Genomic DNA, 25,492 nt, shown 5'->3' with positions numbered 1-25,492 from the left:
ACTTCATGGATTTATCTTTGCCCTTTGAGGCTTTTGTAAAACAACTACCAGTGATGTCTTAGTCTTTTAATGGATGTTAAGGGATTTGCAACCCTGCTCCAAGATGAGGGCGTAGTATTCTTTCCCTCTTATCAATTAAAGTGTGAGACACATCTGTAGTGGGCCATGCAGAGGAGTGCCCCCTGATTTATTTTTTTTTTTTAAATCCCAAATCAGTCAAGTCAATGATCCAAAGGTGAATTAATTTGACTGAAAGATTTCTACTGTAGCTACTACAGAGCCTTTAGTCTGTGACGGCTCCACTCTGTTTTGCAATCCTGTTTTTAAGACCCCAAATGATCAATCCATGCCTGGTGGAAGTCCTCTCCTTACTTTCACTCAGAAATTGTGTTTCACATGTTTGCTTCACTGTGTGCAGTGGGAAAGGCAGGGTGGAAAGCCAAGCCTTCTCCCACACGGAGTCAGGATGGGGCCAGGATATACATCCAGACATGGGCACCTGGAAGTACCTGTGGCTTTCTACAGGTTAGGTACAGACCAAAGTATTGCCCCCAGATCACAAGTTCTGATACTGGAGCTCACCGTTTAAAAAAAGGTCCGAAGTTCCCCTGCAGAATCATATTTCATGAATGTTATGAAGGAAAAAAAAAAAAAAAAGTATTCACAAGATGGAAAGAAAAAGATTTTTAATAAATAACATCATTAGGCAATAAGCAATCATGCTGCATATTTCCTGGCCACATCCTGAAAAATGACAGACAGCCTTATGCAAGAAAGCCTCAGCTCTGATTAGTGTCATTCTCAAAAGATCTGAACATTGGGAAATGCACCAGTAACCAGCAGCAATATTCCCAGGGCTGCCCTAAGGTTGACGTTGAAGAACAAGGTGCCAGGATAGTGTCATCAATCTAAACAGTAATTTACATTTATCATGAGAAATAAACCCTGGAAACAGACAGCAGCTCGCTACAATAATTCACCCAACTGATATAAACCTAAGGAGTACACCTAGCAATTAACTTTTACCAATCAAAGTGCTATAATTTCTATGAACAAGAGTGATGTAAAAGGACCATCAGGCTGTAGTATCCATACAGCTTTTTTTGAAATATTCATCGTATATTTTCTCTCAAAACTGCCAAAAAAAGAATCAAGTTGTAAATAAAAAATAATAGGCCATGAACAATTCTTTAATCCAACAGAGCCCTTTAAAATCCCGATCCTAGTACTACTGGAGCACTGTGATACTGTTGTGCGTGCAAGGATGAAAGGCATAATTAATAGTTGGGTTCGTTTCTTCAAGAGTTCTCTAAAACAGCCTCAAGTAAGAAATGAATTTCAATATAGTTCTCCAAACCCTATGTGCAGCAGGGAGCAAGGCAGCATCCTGCCAGAACAGGTAGATGTTTGAGAGTCCCTGAAAACCTGCAACACAAGACTGAAGTAATGAGCCCCTCTCTGATGTGAATCCCTTTTAACTGGTACTCGCTCACTGACCACTCACATATTACTGACAGTTTAACAGTCATACTGCCCCTTGAATGTACCTTCCTACTTGCCCTTGGATTTCATTTAGGACAGTAATTTCAATTTGCAGCTGGAGCCATTATAAATATTAATTTCTTTGTTTCTTTAAGGATTTTTTTTTTCCAAGAACATTGAAACTTTCAGAATTTTACCTCCTACGTGGAGGTCCCTGTTTTTAAAATTCCCTGTGAGAGCCATAAGCTATAAGTTATGCTCCAGCCTCCTCTGAAGTCATGGAAATGGGGCACCAGAAGTATTTGTGATTCATCCTCCCAGCATAAAGCAATCATTTTTAATTGCCTATTATTCCGCTGACAAGGCTTTGTGCTCGGAGGTTGCGTTGGTCAGTACTCAATTATCAACTCAACGCATCAGCTAAGAGGAGCCAGCATTGGCTCCTGCATCGCCCGTGCTGCTACAGCCTCTCCCTGGGTGCTAAGGGACCTGCAGACCCTTTGGGGACCCTTGGGCAGGGGCTCTCCTGCCTTTGCACCCGTCTTTGAGACAACCCCCCATAAACAAGCAATAAGCAGGCATCTTCTTCCAGCAACCCTGTGCTAGGACGAGAGGGAGTCTAAGGTCGTTTGGGGTTGGACCAGAGACAGATCTACCCCAGCATCCTGTTCATAACAAATTTTTTTGGGTAAGGTCAGGACAGCGTGAGCTTTCCAGCTCCCTGAACCTGGCAGATGGGTGGCTGGCTGTGCTGGAGGCTGTATCCTGACTGGTGCTAGTAAATGCAGCATCTACACATCCGCCACCGTCTTTTCCAGTCACTAATGCTTTTTGGCCTTCACCACCTCCTTCAGCTACTAAAAAACTCAGTGTATTCTCTCCATAAAGGCAGTGGCGGAAGCCCTGAGGCCAACATCTGATGTCAGGGACTTGCTGAATTATATGAGCTGTATAAAGGAAGGTAAGCAAATGTCCTGATGAGTGTGCAACACGCTGGGTGAGGAGAGGCGTGGAGGAGTGAGTGGACCATTACCTGTCTGACAGCATAAGGAACACAGAGTTTATGTCTTGACCTGGGTCACAGGGAGCTATGGCAGAGCCAGGAACATAAAAGCATCTCCTAAATCTCAGTCTTGTTCCTTTTCAGAAAATCTTTTTGGTTTACAACATTTAATGAAATAGGTTATTTTATCACAATGTTTTTGGAGGTCAGCTGCCTCTTCTGATCTTATTTCTCCATGTTTCTAATTAAGTTACTGCAAATCCCATCAGATTTCAAAGGGAGGGATCAAGAACCATTGCTTTCATGATTTAGTTAATACCTGTAAATATCAGCTGTCGCCCAATTCCCACTATGAAGTAATAGGTGGAAAGAGGAAGACACCATAAAACACTTTTTACTTAAAGGCAAGAAGGAATAAATGATCTCTATGTCCTTTGAAACCTGAGTGGCTTTCCCTAGGGCTATAAATTTATTTTTAGGACCCAGCAGATGTACCCATTTTATCAGTTCATAATTTATTTTTTTTTAATGTTGTGGATTTTTTTTTTTTTTTTTTTAATTTGGTCCTTGAACATCTCCAGGCTTGCAGAGCAGGTCTGCCTGCTGAGCAAGAAAACTCTGCATGATGAAAAAGCCCTGAAAGTCTTTCCTGTGTCACCTCCAGGCAAGGAGGTCCAAAGGACATTACATGGGGCACAACACTGAGTCTGGGCAAACTGGAGCTGTGTCCAGCTCTGTGAAGTGCCCTCACTGGTCCCAGCACTGCAGAACAGCACTGCCTCCAACAGACCTACTAGCAAACTGATCTAAAGATTTTTTTTATACAAAGGAGGGCTTTCAACAGAAAGTAAACAACTTTTTTTTTTGAGACAGAAGAAGACATTTGAGTATTATGACTGAGTTTATTTTCTTAAGAACTAGGGAAATACCTAAAAATGTGTTTATATGCCAACAATTGCAGATTATCAGCTCCCCTGGAATGACCCAATGGGTAAAATTCAAAAGTTGGGCAATCCAGTTCAAATGTAACTATTTACAACCACAAGGATGTAACTATTTACACCATCCAAAAATTAGACTTATACTTTTTTTTTTTTTCAGATGAATTAGTAATCATAAATTATCTCTGTTACATATCATCCTAATTAATTTCCCCTAATGGTTTACTCATAATTTCTGAGCTATTTATGAAAGGGACCTGCACTTCTGCATTTTATCTCTTCAGTTATTGCATGGTTCAGTCTGACAGGAAAAAACACATGTGATCTGGTCTGTTCAGTGCAGGGAGATGTGCAGAAAATCGAAGTAGGTGGATGGGTAGAAATGGGAAAATTCCTGCTGCAGCTCACACACTCATTGTTCCTCCAAAGGCATCAGGATCAGATTTAGAAAAAGGGATGAGAACTTAAGGAATACAGAGGAACTTCTTGATTGATTTCCTGTGTTTTTTTAAAACTCTGATAGTGTATGAAAACGTGGACTCAGCACCACTGGAAATGTTTCTCCCCACAGTGCAATACAGCAAATACAGAACACGGGGCTGTGTGTGAGCTGGCCTGTCATCAGGCAGCCACTGCCTGACTGGGCAACCACTGCACCTTCAGAGCATCCTCAGGAGTTTCTTGTCTCCGAGTAATTTGCTGCTTCCCACCCTGTGGTGCTGCGCTATCGCACCAGTGGCGCGGCTCCACAAGGTTCCTACCCTGCCGCAATGTCCCTGCTTTGTCTGTTCGGGGAAGGAGAAAAACTGCACCCCCATCCCTTCCCTTGGGGAAAATCCCTGGACGTTCAAGAAGAAAGAAATCCATGAGGCTCTGGGCTACGTTAGTATCCTGAAACATAAATGGCGAGGTTTTGTATTAAGCTCACTTTTCAGAGTTTTACCTTGATTTTTTTTTTGTAAAAAACTTTGTTCCAGATTGCTTTGTGAACCAGAAGCGGTAGATATTTCTGAGAGAAGAGAGTTCAGATCCATCATTGTTGTCAATGCTGAGCACCAAAATACTACTCTAATATTTTTTATGAGTTTGATAGTCATAAGTATGTAATATATATATATAAAATATATATATACATAATATATATATTACATATACCTAAGTGAGAGGACTGACCTCATCCCTTTCATCATTAGTAGTTATGAAGTACTCCCACCATCCTGATAAATGTTCCTAGTCCATAAGTGAGTCAAGCCTGGACCAGCTGAGGATCATCTTAACAGCAGAAGAGATGGAAATAAATAGGATAACTCGAGCCAGAAGCAGCAGGTCTCCTTTGTCTTCCTCCCAGGAAGTCTGAGAGGTGTTGGTTAAATCAACAAATATTTACAATATAAACCAGAAAGCATTCTGTATTTCACCTGTAGGGTTACCAGCTTGAAATTAAGGACAACCCCTTACAGTGCACGTAATCCATTTATCTCATTGAGAGGTGCATGTTGTGTTCTGAGTTACATGGTATAAAATGTAACACGAGTTGCAAAAACATGTAGGAACAAGATAATGTAGGAAAATTATTTGCCTTTTTTTTTTTTTTCCAGCTTTAAATGACATATAAATGCAATGCAACAATCACAGAGCTCTTCTTAAAAACACTCCAGCTTTTTGAAGAAATGATAAATATTATAAGCACATCTGCAAAATGGATTTACAAAATGAGAAATTCCAGGGCACAAAGTATTTCCTCATTTTCTGGTAGAATATTCAGCTGCTTTAATAACACTGACCAGGAAACAGAGTAATATCTTAAACGTATGTAAACTTATTAACACATTGGAGCTGAAAGCCATCCCAGCATGACAGATGAATAATATGCATTTCACCAATTTATGTCATGCATCAATCTTGCGACACTGGATAGTATTAAAATCTCTGTACTCTTAACGTGAAAATAAAGAAATCAAAAAGGGACAAAATGCCTTCTAAAATGTGTTTTGGAAATCCGATTCAATGAAAATCACTTTCAGCTCTTGATGAGATGAAATGATTATATGAGCAGGAAATGAAAATAGTATCAGATATTCCTTCTTCCCTCACCAGAACACACCAAGACACGTCTGCTGCCCTAGACCGATCTTGCTTGTATGATACAAATTGCAGCAAAACAGCTAGTTATGGGAACTTGGCTTGATATGTAGGACTGCAAAAAGCTTAAGCATATTCTTATTTAGTCTTGTGCACAAGGTAGACTACCTGAATTGATTTTATGCGGTACTTTATCTTCCTTTCACACTAAAACTCATATTTATTTCTGTTCATTAACTCGAGGAACTTTGCAGAGACAGTTGAGAAATGGTGGGGGTAAGCCTGGAAAGGAGCATTCCCATCAGAGCCGTGTAGCCAAGTGACCTGACGGCTGGACAGATGCTGCCTGAAGGCTGCACCCGTATTCAGAATGATGCTGTTGGAACAGCTGCCTTGTATCTGTATTGACTGAAACAAAAATAAAAAGCCAGAGACAAAAGCACGTGGAACATCATTAGCTGATGAGGTCTAATCAGCTTGTTTTATGTAATACCTTAAAACCATTAAAGCATTAAGAGATCACCAGGAGAAGGAGCACTAACCTGAGTATGGCAGCCGCCTCCGCGCCGAGGTTGCCAGTGACTCCGCAGAGCTGGGTGAGGAGGGGCGGGTTGCTGTGGGTCGAACATCCCATTTCACATTTCCTGACGCGTCCTCGGGGTTGACTCTGGTTTGCCTGGGGATGTGAGAAGGGCCGTGAGCGACTGAGGCAGAGATAGCTGTAGGCGTTAGCGTTTTCGCCTCTGGACCTCGTCAGCTGCATCAGGGCACGGCCACGGAAAGGCGCTGATGCTGAAAACGAATCGCAGACCAAGCGAGAATATACAGCCTGTGAAAACCCAGAGCACCCAACGTCTTCATCGCTGTAAGAACAGTATTACACGAGGGAAGGGAGACTTTGTTCCAGAAGCAGCCAGAGCTGCGTAGTTATACACCCAGGCACCACTTGGCAAGCAGATAACCCAAAGCTGACAATCATCCTCCCAGTATTGTCTGCTGCCACAGAGCAGGTAGCAGACCATGTGTTGATTGGTTTAGCATGGCGATTCTTCTCCACACTCTTCGTAAAAGCAAGTTCTCTATGTGCTGTGGCAGCCAAACCATTACAGTCACTCCAGCGCAACTTGGAGCAGGACAGGAACCCTCTCCCTCAACGCAGCTCTGGTTTCATGGCACAAAGTGTCTGGTTTCCATCGCTGTACAACACATTACCTGAGAGATGTTAACTGAGTGTAAAAGCACCAGAGAACAAGAATCAAGAGAAAAGCAACAGAAATCAAGATCATGTTGCTGGGTGGAAAGAAAAAAATTGGTATAGCTTAAGTTGTGTACTTTGAATGAAGTTCTACAGGGAGGAGATACCGGGCTGTGGGTGTCACTTGAGTGTTACCATGAGGATTATTTCACTGGTGCCTTACAGTAGAACCAGGAGCAATGAGATTAAATGAAAGTAGCATCTAATAAAATACTGGGAGAAAATCCTCGCAGCAACAAGAATTAACACATTTGTCATCTACTTTCTGTTATGTTAAACGATTTGAATGCCATTTGAGTTTAGGTCCATGTAACATGACTCACCTGTGAGTATTTTTGTTTCAATTGTGATACAGGTGTATTATTCTAGGGCAGGAGACATTGCTCTGTATGGAATAGAGCTGCATACTCTGGAACTGTGAACAGGGGAGTTTCACCTCCTGAAACTTTGTCAAGAATCAAATCAAATTAGTTTGTGAGCCACTGATGTGACACAAGATTAGCCAAAATGCCATTGTTTGTGCAAACTCACATTGTCTTTCCTGACAGCTCTTCTGTTTTTATTTATAATTTACAAGAAGCATCAGAAAAAGCAAAACTCTTACTTGAAAATGCCAATGGAAATGGAAGTGTATGCCTTTGCTTAAATTGTGTTATCTTTTATTTTAATCTGGTAACTTGCTACGAATAGCCTCATTTACTATGAAATCAGCTCTTTTATTCATTAAATAAAATTAAAACCCCTTGAAATTTGCTTTTACCTTCTAAATCTAATAACATGAGCAGCCACGGAAATTATTGGAAACCAAAGGTCTTTGGGAAATCACCTGCTAATTGTGTCACTGCTCCCTGCAGGTCAGAGTTGTCAGTTCTGGGGACAAAAACAATCTTTCAATCTCCATTAGGATGACTCAGCGAGCGGATAGCATTGCTGGGAAGGTGCCTCCTCAGACAGCAGCGCAGGGGGAAGCGAAGGCTCTCCCAACTGGGCTTTTGGAAAGCAATGTGCTTTGTCTGGTGATTGCGCTCCCAAGTCAGGTTACAGCTGGATATTCAAAGTCAAAGATGATAGCACAGTGGAAGTAAAAATTCAACAGCTGCCAAACATCACAGGTGAATGAATCCACCCACAAAACTGATTTAAGCACCCAAGTGTTAAAAGATGGTGGAGCTAAAGATGGACATCCACTGAACTTCAGAAGAAAATTGAAATTAGGCTTCAAAATGACAAATTCAGGAGAATAATTTTTAACTAGTCTATAAAACTGATTACACCTCCCTACGGGTGCCTATACCATCTGTTTTTACAGTTCTAACTCTAGTTATAGCTAGCAGTGTATTAAAGCTGTGCTATAACTTTTGATAAGCTAGTTATATGCTCACATTATCTGCTGTGGGAGCTCTGAAGCCTCCCCAATGTTAGCAGTGAAGGTATGTTATTTCCACATAGTGAAAGGGCTGTTTACTCCTCTTTTTAAAATTAGCAATGACATTTAGAAAAGAAGAAAAAAAATAATCGAACCTCTTACCACCTTTATTACCAATGCTCATTCTGCCTTACCTTCTATTCTGACAACATAATTTATTTAGAGTGATATTTCAAACAGTTGAATAGGGTATTTCTCCAATGACATTCTGCCCCTCTCATCACCCAGGCTTTTTCTACCCTGCCTTTCCCTGTACCTTTTGCTGACTTTCTGCTACAGGCTTAGCGAAGCAAATTTGAAGTTCTCACCATTCCCTTAGCGATGGTGTTATCAGAAATGGTGTTGCTTCGCACAAGAAATTAGTGGTAAGAACTGATTAATGCTTACCCAGAAGATATTGAATCTGATTCACATTTCAGACCGATTTTACAATGATGTTACTCTAGTGAGATTGATGGAGCTGCTTCTGATTTACCCTGAGGTCCATCCCTTTAATAGAAATGAACTGACTAACAGAAATATGGTCAGATTAAAAAACAGACAATGTGATTTATCAGCTACTTTTTTCCATAGACACTGTTTTTGAAATTTCTCATTTGATGTTCCATCTTGTCTAGAATTTCATTTGTGGCCCTCTTCTTGAGTGGTCTCTGTATTGACCTAAGGATTTTGCTCCTTGGTACATTAATCAGACTACATTTCCCACAGCCCATTTTAGTAGCAGTCCTTTCATCTGAACAACTTCTCTTGCTTTGCAAAAAAAAAAAAAAAAAGCCTCATTCTACAAAGTTTTCAGCAAAAGCATTAATAGATGTTGCAACTTTCAGCACTTATTCTTTATGTCTAATTTTGTTATACAAGTCTTTTCATTACAACCTAATGAATGACCTAGTGATAATGGAAGACTCCCCAAGGAAATTTAGAAACAGCTTGACAGATATTTTGGGAAGCTTACATGATCCTGAGCACATCATCTTCAGAACTACTTTAATGCCAGTATACAGACATGATGCACTGTCTACTAGCTGAATTTCCATTGTATTTTTGAGTGGGATAGTGATGGAAGATGACTGAGGTTTTTGTTCCCAGCGCCTCTGAAAAGACTGACAGGAACTTAAGGAAATAAGATGGAAAGGGTGCAAAAGATGCTGTATTGGCTTATTGCCAGGATGAGAGAGAATATGATACCAGAATGTGTTATGATGGAAAAGAATCTCCTAGCTTGAATATAAAGAATTATTATTGAAATTGTTGTTGAAAAGAGAACTGGTGCTTGGCTCTAAAATTAAAAGCAGTGTCAACAAAATGACCAACAAGTTTCTGAAAATTTTAATTGAAAAAGTGGGATAAATTTTTCAAACAGAGATATCTCCTCTTTTGTCTGTCACTAAGTAACACTGCTAAAAGCCCTAGAGAGCCACACAGTTTTGGTGAGAAGAAGTGTTATTGTCAATCAGGCTGGCCTTCTGGCTTTTGTCTGCAATTTAATGCAACATCTTCTATAATAAATTTATATGTTGTGTTTGAGCTAAGGTATCTCTTTAGAGAAATTATTCACTTCTAATAAACAAGGATATTAAAACCCACAATGTTCGTGTCCAAACTATACGATTTAGATGCTTTAAACAGACTTTTCGTTCTTTTCTGACAAAATTTTCACACCTCCTAGATTCACTTCTTTATTATCTTGATTTTTATTTGACAACATTTTCCCTCTGATTTCAATGCAACTACACAGTTTAGCAGATTAAACACATGAACACATTTTTTGCTCAGAGTATGAGCCTTTGTCCCTGTCTCACAAAGAGATTTTGGACTTGATATTTCTTCTTTACTACAGTATAAGCCAGAGACAAATTTCCTGAAAGCAGGAGAGTTAAATCGGTATGAAATTGGTACAAGCTAAAGTATATCCCCTATATTCAGAGAACAGACAAACTGAAGAGGTAACCTTTCAGGGGTACATGTTCATTTATTTCCATATGTAGATAAACCTTGATCTCATAACAATCAAAGAAGGCCCAGAGAGTGATATGATTTTTTCCATTCTCCCACTATATCAAAGATTTAGATGTAAAGTAAAAAGCTCTGCCCTGTCTGACAACCCCAAATAATGTTTTGACACAGCCTCTGCCAAGCACCTTCAGTCCCTGCTGTGATTGAGAAGGACATTTCTGTGCTGCTGGCCTTGTTACGCAGCAAGCTGTGCCATGAGCTGGACATATTCTCCCTGCAAGTGATCACAAGTCTTTCACCCCAATACTCTTCCCTGTTTCTCAGTGACCTTTTAATTTTTCTTCTAGATTTTATTTAATTTTTTTCTCATAAATTTCCTGCATGAGAGCTACTCCTCTGAAGCTGGGGGGCTTTTCTCAATCATGTTGTTAACATTTGGATCTTTCTACTGAGGTTTATTTCCTTCCTTGAACTGAGATTCAGGAAAACACTGTTTATTTCTTCCAACTTCTACCTTCCTGAACAAATCATGGGCATTTAAGCATGCAAATCATGAAGAGGAAGAGATGTGGGTGTTATGAGCTACAAACTGGAGCCCAAAGACCGGGACAGTTTGGGCAATGAATTCCTCCATGGATCCTGGAGTCCACAGGAAGGAGCATGTTGGAAAGGTTTGGCCAAGTGACAATGAAGTTGTGGAGACAGACTCGGGCAGAAGAAATAATATATCATTGTGCTTTATTTCACTGATGAAATGAAACTCCTGAGAGACCACACGCACCTGATGCTTGCACTGATACTGAGGAGGGAGAACTGCAAGGACAGTATCTATCCCTCTCTAGGCTGACACATCTCATGGGACTTCAGAGACCAGAGATGTGGACTGGGGTGCACCGGGCACGTGAGTGGCTATACTGTAGAACCCCAACAGCTTCAGACTCCTTTTGTTAGCCACTGTCAGATAATATGGAAGACTAAAATACTCCAGAAGAGTCACACTCCAGAAATTCCTACTTTTCTCCCCTGAGTAAGCGTTGTTTCTGCAGCTGGTTCAGATGCAGATGTCTGTACTGCAGACAGCCACTGGTGAGTATAAGGACTCTTATCTTGATTATAGAAACCATAACAACTTCACTGAGCACAATCAGTTTCTGATTCCTTTGGTGCAAATGCTGGTGATCCATTGACCTTTCTGTGCTAGGTGATGTACAGTTTTGTGAAAAAGAAAAAAAATAGACTCCTCCCTGCTTATCTTCTTCTTCACTGACATACTACCTGCAAGTACTCTTAATTGTAGATTTCGTATCAGTTATTTTATGGAAGTTTGTGTTTCTAACCTCTGAAATCATGGAATCCTAGAATGGTTTGGGTTGGAAGGGACTTTAAAGCCCCCCCAGTGCCACCCCCTGCCCCGGGCAGGGCCCCTTTCTCCCAGCCCCGTCCAACCTGGCCTTGAACCCTTCCAGGGAGGGGGCAGCCACAGCTTCTCTGAGCAACCTTTTCCAGTTTCTCAGAAGCCTCATTAAAAAAATTTCTTCCTTTTATTTTATCTAAATCTACCTTCTTTCAGTTTAAAAATGTTGCCCCTTGTCCTGTCACTACAGGCCTTGATAAAAAGTCTCCCTTTACATACTAAAATGCTGCAATAAGGTCTCCCTGGAGCGTTCTCTTCTCCAGGCTGAAGAACCTCAACTCTCTGAACCTTTCTTCATAGGAGAGGTGTTCCAGCCCTCTGATCATTTTCACAGCCCTCTTCTGGATCTGCTCTAATAGGTCAATGTCTTTCTTGTACTGTAAAGACAATAATTGGTCATACATTTTGTTATGTTTGATTTTTTTTACGTTAGACACAACAGTTCCCAGTAGTTGAAAACTTTACAACTAGAAATAAGATTCAGGAAAAAGATATATCTAATTTTGGAGAGTACTTCCAAATCCCCACTACACCACTCTAAAAGTACAAAGGGTTTGAAGGTTCAGGGACATAGCAGGAACCAGAGGAATTAATGACCTCAAGGTAAGAGCAAATAAGCCCTCTGTGTTCTTAATGTCGTGGGTTTAGGGGTTCTTTTTACTTAAGAACTTTAAAAGACATCTTGAAAGCTGCCACTGGTAACCTGTTGGCCTTCTCCTCCTGACAACGTTCACAACATTAGTCGAGCCAATTCAATTCTCACTTTGTGTGAGGCGTCTCGGCTCACACTGCTCTGGGTCTGCAGGTCTTTCAGGACTCTGGTGTGAAGAACATTTTCCAAAAATAAAGCAAAAACTGGCACCAATCAACACTCCAGAATGTGTTTTGGCAGAATTGCCTCAGGGAGAAGCAGGAACCTGTTTCCCAGACAGACCATGATCAAAAAAAGCCCTAGAACTGCAGAGATGATTTCCTCAAATCAGAGTAGCCCTTGGGATTTTAACTTTAAGCCATTCCTTTCTCTTTTTTTTGGAGCTGTTTCAGGACAGTGGATTTAAGCCCAGTTCCCAAAAGATCATTAGACACAACCTCCACCCCATGCTCCAAGTGATGGGTCAGCAGATCACCCATGCCTGGGCTAAAGCTGGAGAACGTTGGTGGCAGGGGGCTGACACTGATCACAGTGTCTCTCGACTTTATTTGGGCAGAGTTTGCTTCTCTGAGCTGTCAGTTTTATGCCTTCATTGTTATTTTGGGACTTGAGCCCTTAAGTCAAACCCACGTTCACGTCTGGTGTCGAGGATTTCAAATTGCATTTTGTTTGTCTAAAGAAGCTTGCTGTGAATGAAGTGGGTTGTTTCACTTCTTTATGTCTCTCGTATCCCAGCCAACAAGCCAGTTTATAAAATATTCATAGCGTAAATGATGAGCCAGAAAATCAGCTCACGTTGGTATTTTCACATCCTAGCCTAGAAGTGCCAGGAGAATTCCTGGGTTCGTAAATGTTGGGTCCAGGAGGGATCACCAGGATAGGCAGCTCTGAAAAGTGGGTGGAGAAATTGCTGTGGTGACCACTGTGGACTGCTCTGCTGTGTGTCTGGGGCTGAGTGCGGCTCTGGAGAGTTTTCTGGGCTTGGCTTGGAGGCTGTGAAGATTCGGATACATCCCTTCCCAAGCTATTCCAAAGTCCTCATTAAGAAAAAAAACAAACCAAAACAAAAGAACTAGAAAACCCACAGTAGAATAACTAGTACCTTCTCTACCAGTGCAGCTCTGCTGGCTTTTATTTATAGTCATTTGATTCGGAGTCCTGAATTAAAGAGCTGCTCAGGAAGAGGAATGTTTTTGCCCTTTCATGAATCCTTTATACACTGCGCTCAAGCTAACTCCCAACTTTCTTTTTTTTAAGCAGCTGAATGCATTTAGTGTCTCTCTGCAAAGAACCCTCTGATAGCAGCTCTGTGCAGACATTTCAATTTATCAATCTCCTTTCAGAGTGCAGATGCCAAAACTGGACCCGCTATTACAGTAATGGTCTCAGTAATGCTATATACAGAGTGAATACTGTTTCCTGCATTCCTATTCCCCTAGTCATGCACATGAAGACCACGCTGCCCCTTCTTCTTTCCCCCCTCCTCACACAGCATATCTGGTTTTACACAAGCAATGCTTCCTATGGCTATTGAAGACAGCACTTGAGTGAGAAGGAGGGGCTATCACATGCAGCTATAGTCTTTCCCTGAAGCTATCTGGTCTCTGCATTTCACTGCTTTAAAACATTGGTTAATAATGGATGGCTTTTACAGGAAACCCTCATCACTTTCCTTTAGTGGTCTCTTCTCATCACTCTCATGTTGAGAAGGCAGTTGTAGTTCTCTGAAACGGGACAGTTTCCTCCATCCAACCTGATCTTCTTCATAGGAAGGGAAAAAGCCACTGTAGTTACCTAGAAGCTTTAATCTTAAAATATAATAATTCAGATTCGCAGTGCTACTAGAAACATATTTGAGTGGTCACGCTTCTTTTTAAAATAATGATTATTCCTGCATCTCTTACAGACACCTCCTAGGGAAAGCACAGGTCTGGCTTCCACATCTTTCAAAATATTAATTATTTTTGCCCTTTTCAGCACTGCCTCATAAAAATAAATTATAGGAATTAAAATTGGGAAGGTGATGGTTTAATTTCTCAAAAGTGAAATAATCACTCAGGTTTATGGAAATTGGGTTGTCCAAAAGGAAATGGGGAATATAAAAGGCAAATGTCAGGTGGTTGGAAGGAGATCATGGTGCTGGCAGATTTGGTGAAGCCCTGGGGGCTTTCCCCAGAGCGCAGCACCCGCCGAGCCTAAACCCAGCACCGGTGATGGGTGTCACATCTCCATCACGACATGCTGCTGAACCACATACCTCAAAAATAGAACTTCAAAAGCCACGGCAAAGAAAAGTCACCTCACCTCCAGGAGGATCTTCAGGGTGCCCCTGGTTACCCCCTGTGATACCAAGTGGCTTTTGCACTGCAGGGGCAGATCTTCCCAGGGTGAAAATCAGTGTGGCTCCAGTGGGGTCAGTGCAGCTCAACAAGTTTGTACACACGGACTATGTGGCTGTTTGCAAAGGACGTTCACATCCTTATCTTGTTTTGCCTGTCCCTTCAATTCATTGCCTATTGAATTGACTTGATTACTCATGAAATAAAAGCGATCGGTAATGGATGAGATTTATGCACGACACATTTTGCTGCCTAATAATAATCACGACTTAAAAAATTAAAATTGACTTAGCCTTTGAAGGACATTGTGTTGTCACTGGGATGCTTTTCCTTGCAAAATTCCCACTCTGATGCTGAATGTGAGATCTCATATTAGATGGAAACATATGAGATGCTCACGGCAGACTCTTTGTCATCCTTGTCAGGAGTGGAGGGCTGAACTCTGGGTTCTCAGAGCTCAGGGCAGTTTGAAATGTGCAACTCCTTTTCTTCACCAAGTCATTCAGTATTCAAAACGAAGTTTGACAAAAGTGAGCCAAGAAATACTATGTCGAGGTGTTTCCAAGGGAAAAAAAATCCATATTGTGAAATAGCTGGTTACTAGAATATAAAATACTGCATCATTAAGAGAAGAGCACAGCATATCTCCCTGGCTTTCTTTTAGGTCCCAATTCATCAGACAATTCCTCTCGAGTAAAGCATGTGCCAAACTTTATGCATGTGCTTATGTGCCTGGCTGAATACAGATGGACTTAATCATGTGTTTGTACACTTCGCTCAGCAGGTTTCTTAATTAGAGAAGTTGTTTAAAAAAAATTCCTACCGTGATGGTTTTTCCATTCTTTCTTTAGGAACCATTGTCTTTAAAACCAGTGATATGCAATTGCATCTCAGCATGTTACAAAATATTAATTAAAGCCATGCTCATGCAAACAATCCCTCTTTCCCAATGAGCCTAAGGGGGAAAAAATTCAGTCACCAGCAAACCACTTGTTTATCTGAGTACAGGTTCTTTGTAAAACATCTAAAAACCAGTGGTGTGATCACGAAACAAATGCCATGATAAATTAACTGGCCTATTGTCTTTTTCCTATGGCACTTATCAACGCTAGCTTTGTAAAGTATGCCTGACTTTCCTAGCTGAAATAGCAGGAAAAAAACACTGCAACTAGCTAACCTCCATTCACTGGGGGGAAATCCATGAGGAAAATGCCACCCTGCATCCACTGCCATTCAGTCAGAAAATATTAAGAGAAACAAGCTGACCCTGCAACCTTTTTGCACTTGGTTTTTCTACAGATTTTAGGGGCTTGACCTGTACACAAAATTTTGAGTCTTGTGACGTTACACACTCAGAACCTGCCAATGTGGTAGTTGCAAAAGCAGCAGGTTCAAAAGGATCAGTGTGCCCAAGGCTGCCTGGATGAATATTTTGGTTTTGTGAATAATTAAAGATCCCATTCATTCAGGTGCCCAATGTTAAGCAGAGGCATGGATTCATCATCACACATAAGCAAATAATTATAGCATTTTTTTTTAAAACCAAGTTTACACTTAAGTGCTTCACAACTTGTTTTCTTTATATTAATAGGGATTTCTGTGCATTTGCATGCACATATTTTGTTAGTACCCAAACTCAAGCTATAGATGTATTGAAACAAATGGCTTTACTGACTGAAGCCTATGCTTAACTTAACGGTATTTCTTTAAAATTACTCTCTAAATTAAACCTAAAGACTATCATCTTTCTTTGCCCTTGCTACCACTGAGAACCCTTCAGCTTCCCCTCCAAAGAAGAGAGAAAAGCCAGGGACTACTGCAGGACCACCAGAGCTCAAAATAGACCACTTTCCCAGATAAATGGCAAACAGCATGGCATTTTCTACAAAGCAGTGAATGAAAGTTACTTCTAAAATCTGAATGTAATGGGGAAAAATAATGGTATTTTATTAAACATATTTTTAGAACAGTAGTAGCTTAGATTTGATTCAGTTACTGATAAAATTCTTACTGGTTTTGCTGAGCCTGTATAGATACATTGGCAAGGACATTGTTAGAGCAGCCAGCAGGAAAAGAAAGGAAGATAGTACCCATTTTAATAATCTATTCAGCATTTTTCAGATGAAATTTTGGAGACAAGAAATGACTGATCCCATGCACATATGTTGAGCAATATTTGCTATGCAGGGAGGAAGGGAGAAGAAAAACAAAATAGAGAAGGAAAAAACAAAGTAGAGGAAAGGAAAAAATAAAAAGAGAAGATTGAAAAAAAAAAAAAAAAAAAAGAGAAGAAAAAGAGAGAAGCATGAATAGGGTTTGGACTACCTTGTGGACAAGGTTGAAGTAGGCTCCACTGCTTGTGCCAAGCACTAGAGGAGTGCAGAATGAGTTTCCATTCACATCAAGGCCTCTGTTGTGGCCACAGCAGCTCTGGGTTTCAGCCCTGCCCTTAGCAAGGAGATGGAGCATTCTGAGACCCCCCCCTCCTTTAATAGGAGCAAGGACAGCTGGAGCAAAATGTCTCATTAAGATCTCAACACAGGTGATAGGAATACTTTTGTTAATTAAGCACAGGGACAGTACTGTTTCATTTTCTTGCAATCATCATGAATTAACACTGCTAACCCACACTATTCTGTATTGACCATACTGAGCTTCAGTCTCCAAAAAGTCCAAGTTTCTTGACTGCCTAGTACCCTCAGCTCCAGCTCTCTATATGGTGTGAACTCCAGGATGCTGGGGACTCACAGTCAGCAAAAGGGAGTACACAGTACACTACTGCAAAATGCCATCTTTTTTTTTAGGTACTTGTAATATACATTTGGGTTTCTTGAGTGATCTGTGACTTCACTGGTAAGACGATAAGAAAGACAGAAGGCCACGTTGGAAGTTGGTAAAAACAAATAGGCAAAAGGCATGCAAAAATTATATCTGCATTTATCCTTCTTAGGAGAGTCAAAACATTTTTAGTTTTATCCAACATAGTGTTTTGGAGATTATCAAAACACTTCACTATTATTGACACTTTGTAGCTTTATCAAAACGAGGGAGCTGACATTATTCATTTCAATTCATTTCTTTAGAAAATGATGTCAGAACTGACATGTTCCCACAAAACATTGTGATCCTTACTGAACAATACAGTTCAGCTGCGAAAGCTTGCAGGGGAAAACAGTTTGTTCAACTTTCCTTGGAATGCAAACTCCTGGGTTTTCTGCCAAACCCACTGCAAGGGTGAAGGGTCTGGAAGCAGAGGGATGTTGGCTGGATGTCCTGTAGGTACCGCAGAACTCTTTCCAGGTGCACTCCATCTCCTCCTGCCTCTAAATCAGCACAGCTGCATGAAACCAGTGGGTTGCCTGGGTTAATACTGTAGTTGTTTTATCATCCAGGCCAACCAACGTGGTGAGAACACACCGGAGTTGCTCTCAGCACCAACCCTCTGTGGCACCAGCCAGAGTTGTAAGAGGGTGGATCCACATAGCACCCTGCCTCAAATCTTCACCGGCTCTGTCCCATGGGGTTTCAGTGCTGGAGGCGATGAGGATAATCCCAGTGATGATACAGACAATCTCAAATGATACTTGTTTCCCAGAGAGGCATGGCCATCCCAACAGATTTTTTTAGATCTGGCCACTGGTTTGATGCCTCTAATCACCAGATTTTGCTCACACCTTGATGGTTTCTTGCAGTAACAAATTGACTTGCAGTGGTGTTTTTTTTCTTTCTAAAGGATCCCCCCAGCTAAGCAGGGTGAGGGTCCATGGGACAGTGCAGGGTCCCTGTGCAGGCACCCACGTCCATGTCGCAGAAGTGTTTCACTGCCCATGGGCATGTGTTCTCATTGCTCCGACTGTGCAATCACACCCCAGACAGCCCTGAGGTGACACAGCTCCTGCTCTTTCTGTTGCAGAAACTTCAAGGTTTCTTCCCAAGGGAAGCTCTTCAACAGGTGAACATTTTGAAGAGCAAAGTGAATTTCCTCCTCAAGGGGGAACTGTTAAGCTGTTTCAGAGAGCAAGCCCCAAGGTGGGATCAGCTAGGCTCATCTCTCTGGAAAACTGTTGGGGGCATGTTTCTCCCAAAAAGTAGTGCTAAGAGAAGATGGAAGTTTTTTAAAAAAAAAAGGCTGCAACACATCCTGCTCCAGGGATGCAAGTGTGAAGGATGTTCAGTGCTTTGCTCCATGCTCCCTCCACCACCACAGCTTGTGAAGGATCCTCTCCTGGACATGAGCAGCACCCACATAAATCTTGTGCCACAGCAACATGAATACAAAAGATGTACAGAAGATGAGTAGGGTCTTGAAACACAACCTGTTTGTCACATTCCCATTGCTACCCCTTATTTTTACTGACTTCCTTGGCATCTGTTGGCAGCAAGATGCAATTATTTCCATTTTACATGAGTGACACCAATGGGGACAGGGGAAAGTATATGTAGCAGAAAATAATAAGGCTTCTCCTTTGTTCCCCCAAAATAGCAAAGGTCTAACATGATCAAGTCAAAAACCCTGTGCAATTTTTCTGATGTCAGACAGAGAAACCTGTCATCTGATGAATCTCTTTGCATGCCTGACCTGAATTCTATGTGAAAATGCTGGATGTACTTTCTTTTGAAGCTGTTCCTTGTAAAATAAGGAAAGAGACAAATTCATTCACCAATTTTCCTTCTCTATAAGGGTATGGATTAAAAAGGTGAGGATGTCCATTGTATGTGAGTGAGAAACAACTGCACATCCCTCAGGACCGAAAAAAAAAAAAAAAAAACCAAACCAAAAACACCCTCTCTTCTGTGTCAGTTAGGATAGCCTAAGTGACACATCAGCATTATCAAGCATATGCAGCTCTTTTAAAAACTTCTGCAGAACTGGGGTGGAAGTTAAGAATATTTTATTGCTGTTTTTTGACCAGCTGTTTTCCAGCCTCCATCTGACCCTGAATAACAAGATTATCTTTGGAGCCTAGGATGGGAAGAAGAGCTTACTGATATTATATTCAATTTTACATCCTTGCAATGAGGTTGACATTAAAGCTATCCTAGATGTTTTGTTTTGTTTTTTTTTGTTTTTGTTTTTTTTTTTTTTTTTTTTTAAATAGACTAGGTGTGTCCTGAGGGCAAAGGCAATATTGTTGGTGAAAGGTGGAGGGAAATTATCACCATCACTGGGGAGAGGAGTGGGAAGGGAATGGGGTTTTATGGCTGTGAGGAGTTCAATGTTACAAACCTTTCCTGCTCTTCAGCGAGATGACCAATAGAGATGTTGAGGCCTTCTTGCAGGGTGCAGGACTTGCACCAAAGCAAGCAGCAGCTTGGTGTCCGTGTGATAAGAGCAAGTGAAGTCCAAGTTTTCAGTATGAATCAGGTCGAGCAGAAACTCGAAAATGCGTTTCCCATCTATCGGCGAATGTGTCAGCTGCCAGGCTAACGCCTGTCCTTGCTTCACACCTGGAACTTGTCAAAACTCTTATGTTCTTGGAAAAGGCTCTGGTTTTGGCAGATATTATGCACTGACAAAGATGCTTTTGAAAACTCCCGTTGAGCCCTATTTATAATCCAAACCTGCTTGCGTGAGGGTTGATCTCCACAGATAATGCATGGATTCAAATGAAAAATCACCAGGTTAGCATTTAGGGCTGTAATTTTTTATCTCTCACAAAGTGCTGCTTCTCCAGTTCTGCAGCTCGTTTTTGTCAGGTTCAAAGAGGAAGAGAGCTTTATCGTTTAGAAAAGGCCAGAAAAATCTAGGCCTCTTTCTTCTTTGAATGTTAATCACCGTATACTTTCCTCTCTACCAATTACAATACAACTGATGTCAATTAGTGCACGTCCATTGACTAAAATCTGTCTCATTATTTGCTGTTTTCAACAAAAAGCATAAGGACGTGCCAAAAGGCCCAGCAGTCGCCCGGCTTTTGCAGCAGCATGTGTTGCAGAGCGAGTTAGCTCCCAGCACCCCAGGAGACAAGACTTGTGTCAGAAATTAAATGAGTTTCATTTTACCCCTTTGGAAGAGCAAGGAAAGGGCATGGTCACTGCATCATTACTGGTATTATGCATCTAGAAAATAAGTCGGCTTTGGAGACCCAGAGTTCAGGTCCTGGGGAGACCCAGGTCGGCCCCACACCCGAGGGTCTGCCTTGGCCAAGGACCATAGCAATGAGGTGGGGAGCAGCGAGACGTGTGAGTGGAAGTTCAGAGCTGTCCTTATCCACCAGAAATGGTTTTCCAGAGAGGTAGATGAGCGTGGGCGGGGGAAAGGAGTGAGAGAATAGCTCTCCATGTCCTCCAGGTTGGAATACTTTAATTTGAATTCATTATTTTGCCAATAAAACTTATGTTAGAATGAGTAGTTTAGTCTGATAAAGGGGTTGAGACTTAAACCAAGAGCTCAGGGGCTCCACACTGTGAACAATCAAACCAAAACACAAATATTTTTTCTCTATATATTTTTAACAAAAAATATCATTTACATGATTGCATAGCTAACACCAAGAACTTCTGGGGAGGTTTTTTTAGTGACTTCAAATTAACCAGTGCCTGGGCCAAAGAAGATGACATTCACAATCAGAGTTTGTCTGGTATCCAACTGGTTGTCTTGGTTCATTTTTAATTTTTTTTCAGAAAAATAACCTGCAGAGATCAGCGTGTAGTTTTATGGCCAGGTATAAGCAATCTATCAGGGAAAATTGCCAGGTTCAGAATTAGAAAGTTTTCTGTGGCCGCCTATTTCCACAGGGCTGTGAAAAGGGCATGCTGAGATTGTGCTTCAATAGGAAAGAAACCAATACTGCCAGGTCAAACTCACTCCTCCATAAAAAAAAAGTCCAATAAAGTCCAGCAGTGACCTTCCTCTATTTGTTTCTGTAGTAATACCCAATCCCATTCCTACAATAAACCCAGCTCCCTGTTTTGAAATTAAAGATGACTTGCAGCTGCTGGGACAGCATAGTCAGAGCCAGATGTTTGTTTGAGTTGTCAAATGGGAGTGGGATTCCTTGGAAAGACTCATCTGGCCCATGAGTTGCTGAACAGCTTTAAAGATCCAGGTTTAAAATTCTTCATGCAAAATACGTGGACAGTGTTGTGCAGAAAAGCTCGTTTCACTGAGGTCCTTGTAGTTCGTGCTGTTGGGAGGTTCATGGACTTATGAACATGGCAATGAAGGAATTTGGGGAGCTGATGTTTGAGCATATTCCCATCCCTTCCTTTGGTATATGACCCAGATCTGGGGAGACTCATTTCTTTTTGCACCACTAAAGGAAATGTACACATTTTAAGGTGCTTATTTGGGCAGACAATATTTGCAAGACCCAAAATATTTGCAAAATAAGCTCCCAATCACCACCAGCAATACTGTCTACCTGTGTTCAGGAGAACACTACTCTGAGATAGTATCATCTTTCCTCTCTTCAAACTAATTTCACAAGGAGAATTATGAAAGTCTTTTACTGCTGGGGCAACTGACATGCAGAGAGTTTCAGTGACACCAGTGGCTGTAGAGTTCAGGAAAATTACGGAGTTACATCTCATGTGCAATATTAATAACGAACAGCTTGGAAAGACTTGACTCATCCTTGTATTGACCAGGAGCCACAGGATTCCCTTTCTGCTGTGGGCAAAGCCAGAAGATCTGAACAGTAAAAAATGCTGCTCCCCTGCACAAGCAGATACCCTGTGGGGACTTCAACCATGCTTTAACATTTGTCTTCAAGTAGATGTATACCTTGCAACCTGCTCTCCAATGTTTATTTATCCAAACACCTTATAGATGCTTCAGGCCACAACAGTGAGTCCTTTAGTGAAAAATGTAGACAGGAAAGAAAGAGGAAGAAATGCCAATTTGGTTTTCAGCTGAATTTTATCCAGTCTCCTCTAATTATGAGCCCTTTGTGTGGGCACTGATGTACTACAAATGCGTTTTCCTCCATAGTTTTTCTGCAGGTTTTCAAAAATATGGGTACTACTACAAAATCAAGGCAGTCACAGGCATGAGGTGTCCTAAACATGACAGATGAGAATCACATTTCTTGCTTTTTTTATGTGCTGATTTGAGAGGGGAATTTTTTGGAAAAGGAGGGTGGGTTTGGAAAGGGTTATTTCTTCTCCTTGAAGCTTCCCCAAAGCAGGACAGAGCAGATGGGGCTGCGTGTTGCATCTTGTATACAGATATAACTAACAGACAAAAAGTTCCTTAAAAAACACAGTGAACATTCTTATTGCTTGCAATTTGCTGGAGCAAATTTGTTGCTGCCCCATCCACACTGCGTTCACATATTCCTTCTTTCCTTGACCCCGGGGCTTTGCCGTTCTGGTGGCAAGCCCCTCCCTTGGGGAGCGAGGTCTCCCACGTCCCACCTCGGACCCTCTCAAACAGGAGTGGCAGAGAGCCCGACAGCCAAGAGATTAGTGCCTGTGGGAGGCAAAAACCCTAGTGAAGAACATGCTTCATATATTAAACACTATCCACTCCCTGTTTTGAATAACAATTTGATTATTCTTAGCTGTGTTCAGAAGGGAAGAATGTGTCTAATCCTGTTTAACCCTCTTTGGTTTTTGAATTAGTTTTCTAAGCTTTTAGGATGATAAAAAGCCATTGTTGTCATCTGGCACCATTTCTTTCCTACCACCTCACATCCCCCCCATCAGCCTGTGATGCTGCTGAGCATCCCCCGTGATGCTGGAGACCCCGGGAACCTGCACGGTGGTCGGTGCTGCTGGCACAGGACAAAGAGGCAATCACTCCCACAACCATCTTGTGTTTCAAACTGTAATTTCCTTGAACTTTGTACTCCTAAGTGACCTACAATTAAATCCAATTAAAACAAACAAACAAAAAACCAAAAACCAGAAACAAAAATAAACAAAAACAACAAAAAACCCTCTAATATTGGAATTTGGAAGATTCTTCCTAGGATTTGGCATTCACAGTTCCTTGGTCCTTGTGAGCTGCTCTCCTGTGTTTGTTTTGCTTACTCAGGGTGGTAAAATATGTAAGTGCATGTGTATATGTGTGTGTGTGTCTAAATGGGCAGGCTTCTCTGGGAATTTTTGTTGATGAAATAGCCTGGTCTTTCTCTGTTGGCTGGGGACAATGACTGTGCTCAGCTTAACAGCAGTCATCACTTCCCAACCTAGATGGGTGTCACAGGGGTGCTCTACCAAAACACCGGCTTTCAAGCTGAGCTCTTGGCTATTTCTTTTTATTTGTAGGGAAGGTAAGTAAGTGGCTCTTCACTAGGATCTGCCAGTACGCTGTTTCCTTCTCCCTGAGACCGCCCTGTAGTGTTGTGCTTTCCCTCTCCCCCAAGGAAAATTAAAAACCACTTGAAATCGAACAGGCTGCGTGAGCTTTCTTCTAGCTGCCGTGGCTGAGTAAATAATTTACTTTGTCAGCAGGAGACACCATTGTGCCCCCAATCAATAAGGCTGACATCGGCGAGCGTCCCTTCTTATTAAATGTTCCTCATCTGCTGAATTTGAGTCACAACTCTATTTTACAAACACACATCATATACATGGATGCATTAACAGTCAATACCTTTCCCCTGTTGTTTGTTAGGTAGATTGGGAGACACTGGGGAGTTTTAAATTTTATTCCCAGCCAGGGAGGGATTTTAATGTCATTACTCACACTGAGATCTTCTCCGCTCTACAAATAGGCCATTGATTTTAATGGGGCAACTTGTAGCGTGAGGCATTATTTAGTGTGATTAAGAGTATTATAATTTGATGACTTCTGTTCGTTACCGTAATGGGATGTGCTGATAGCGACAGGATAACTGGTCGTTGGTTTCCCACTGAAACGAGGAAAGTGTGTGCAATATGGGAAGTGTAATCTGTTCTCCAGCTCTGGGAGGTATAATGAAGTGGAAGGTGATGCAGATGCCGTTTGCCTGTATTGTGTGGCTGTATCTGACTGCGCGTCAGCATTTACAATTTCCAGAGTTTTGGAAATGTCTGAACTTTTTTCATATGTCTCTCAGCTGTGGGAAGTTTCAAGCAAGATGGACTGAGTTTGCTCATTCCAGGTTCAGCCATAGTCCCCAGGGCTTTGGGTCTCTTGGGATACAATCAACCTCTCCCAGCTCTAAATGTCTAAAATGATCAGCTCCCCAGGGGTCCCTCAGCGGGGAACTCTCACGCAACCTTGCCCATCGGCCAGAGACTGCGAGGAGCCCTGTAACCCTGAAATCCCCTTTGTACCCCCGGCACCATGGAGTAGAGGGGAACTGGTGTCCCCTGTCCTGGATGGAGAACAATCTCCTGTCCAGGGATGTTGCATGTCACACGTTTGGGCTCTTCTTCAAGTCACCCAAGCACAGGGGATGAGCTGAGGCACTGGGGCCTCCTCCTTCCCCCTCACTGCACCCACCACTGCAGTGCCTCCAGCACATCTGGGGACATCAGGAAACACATACTCTAATTTGGTAGGACAGAAATAATTTTTTGGCCAGGTTTCTTTCATCCGCAGAATCATCATTCCCTGCGCCAAGGAAATCTGCCAGCATGGGTGAGCAGGGAAAGGTAAAAATACCATTTTCAATGGCAGTTTTTGATGCAATTGCCCCATGCTTATGGGTCAAAACCCATGGAAAGGATTAACGTTGTGGCAGCAGGTGGCTTATTTCATTAGAAGAAGCTTTTCTCCTAATAGGGAGAATGGGAAAATCTATCTTTCTACATAAATCTGAGAGATTTACACAGTAGCTCAACAAGTTCAGTTCATTCATCTGTGTCTTAATCAACTGTTCAAAATACAGGAATTGAGGGTAATATCTAAGGGCAACTTTGCCTGTTTTTTCTGAAAGTTAGTTTTATTTTGATATGTTTTCTGTGTTCCTCCTGCCTTTTATTGCCTTTGTACTGACTAAGGTTTCTGATTTTGGGGAGAGCACCCACAGTGAATATTTTTACAGAAAGAGCTAAGATGAGTCATTTA

Source organism: Tyto alba, unplaced genomic scaffold (assembly GCF_018691265.1).
Source record: "Tyto alba isolate M040663 unplaced genomic scaffold, T.alba_DEE_v4.0 Super-Scaffold_29, whole genome shotgun sequence".
Taxonomy (NCBI): domain Eukaryota; kingdom Metazoa; phylum Chordata; class Aves; order Strigiformes; family Tytonidae; genus Tyto; species Tyto alba.
Note: the sequence above shows the minus strand (reverse complement) of the source record.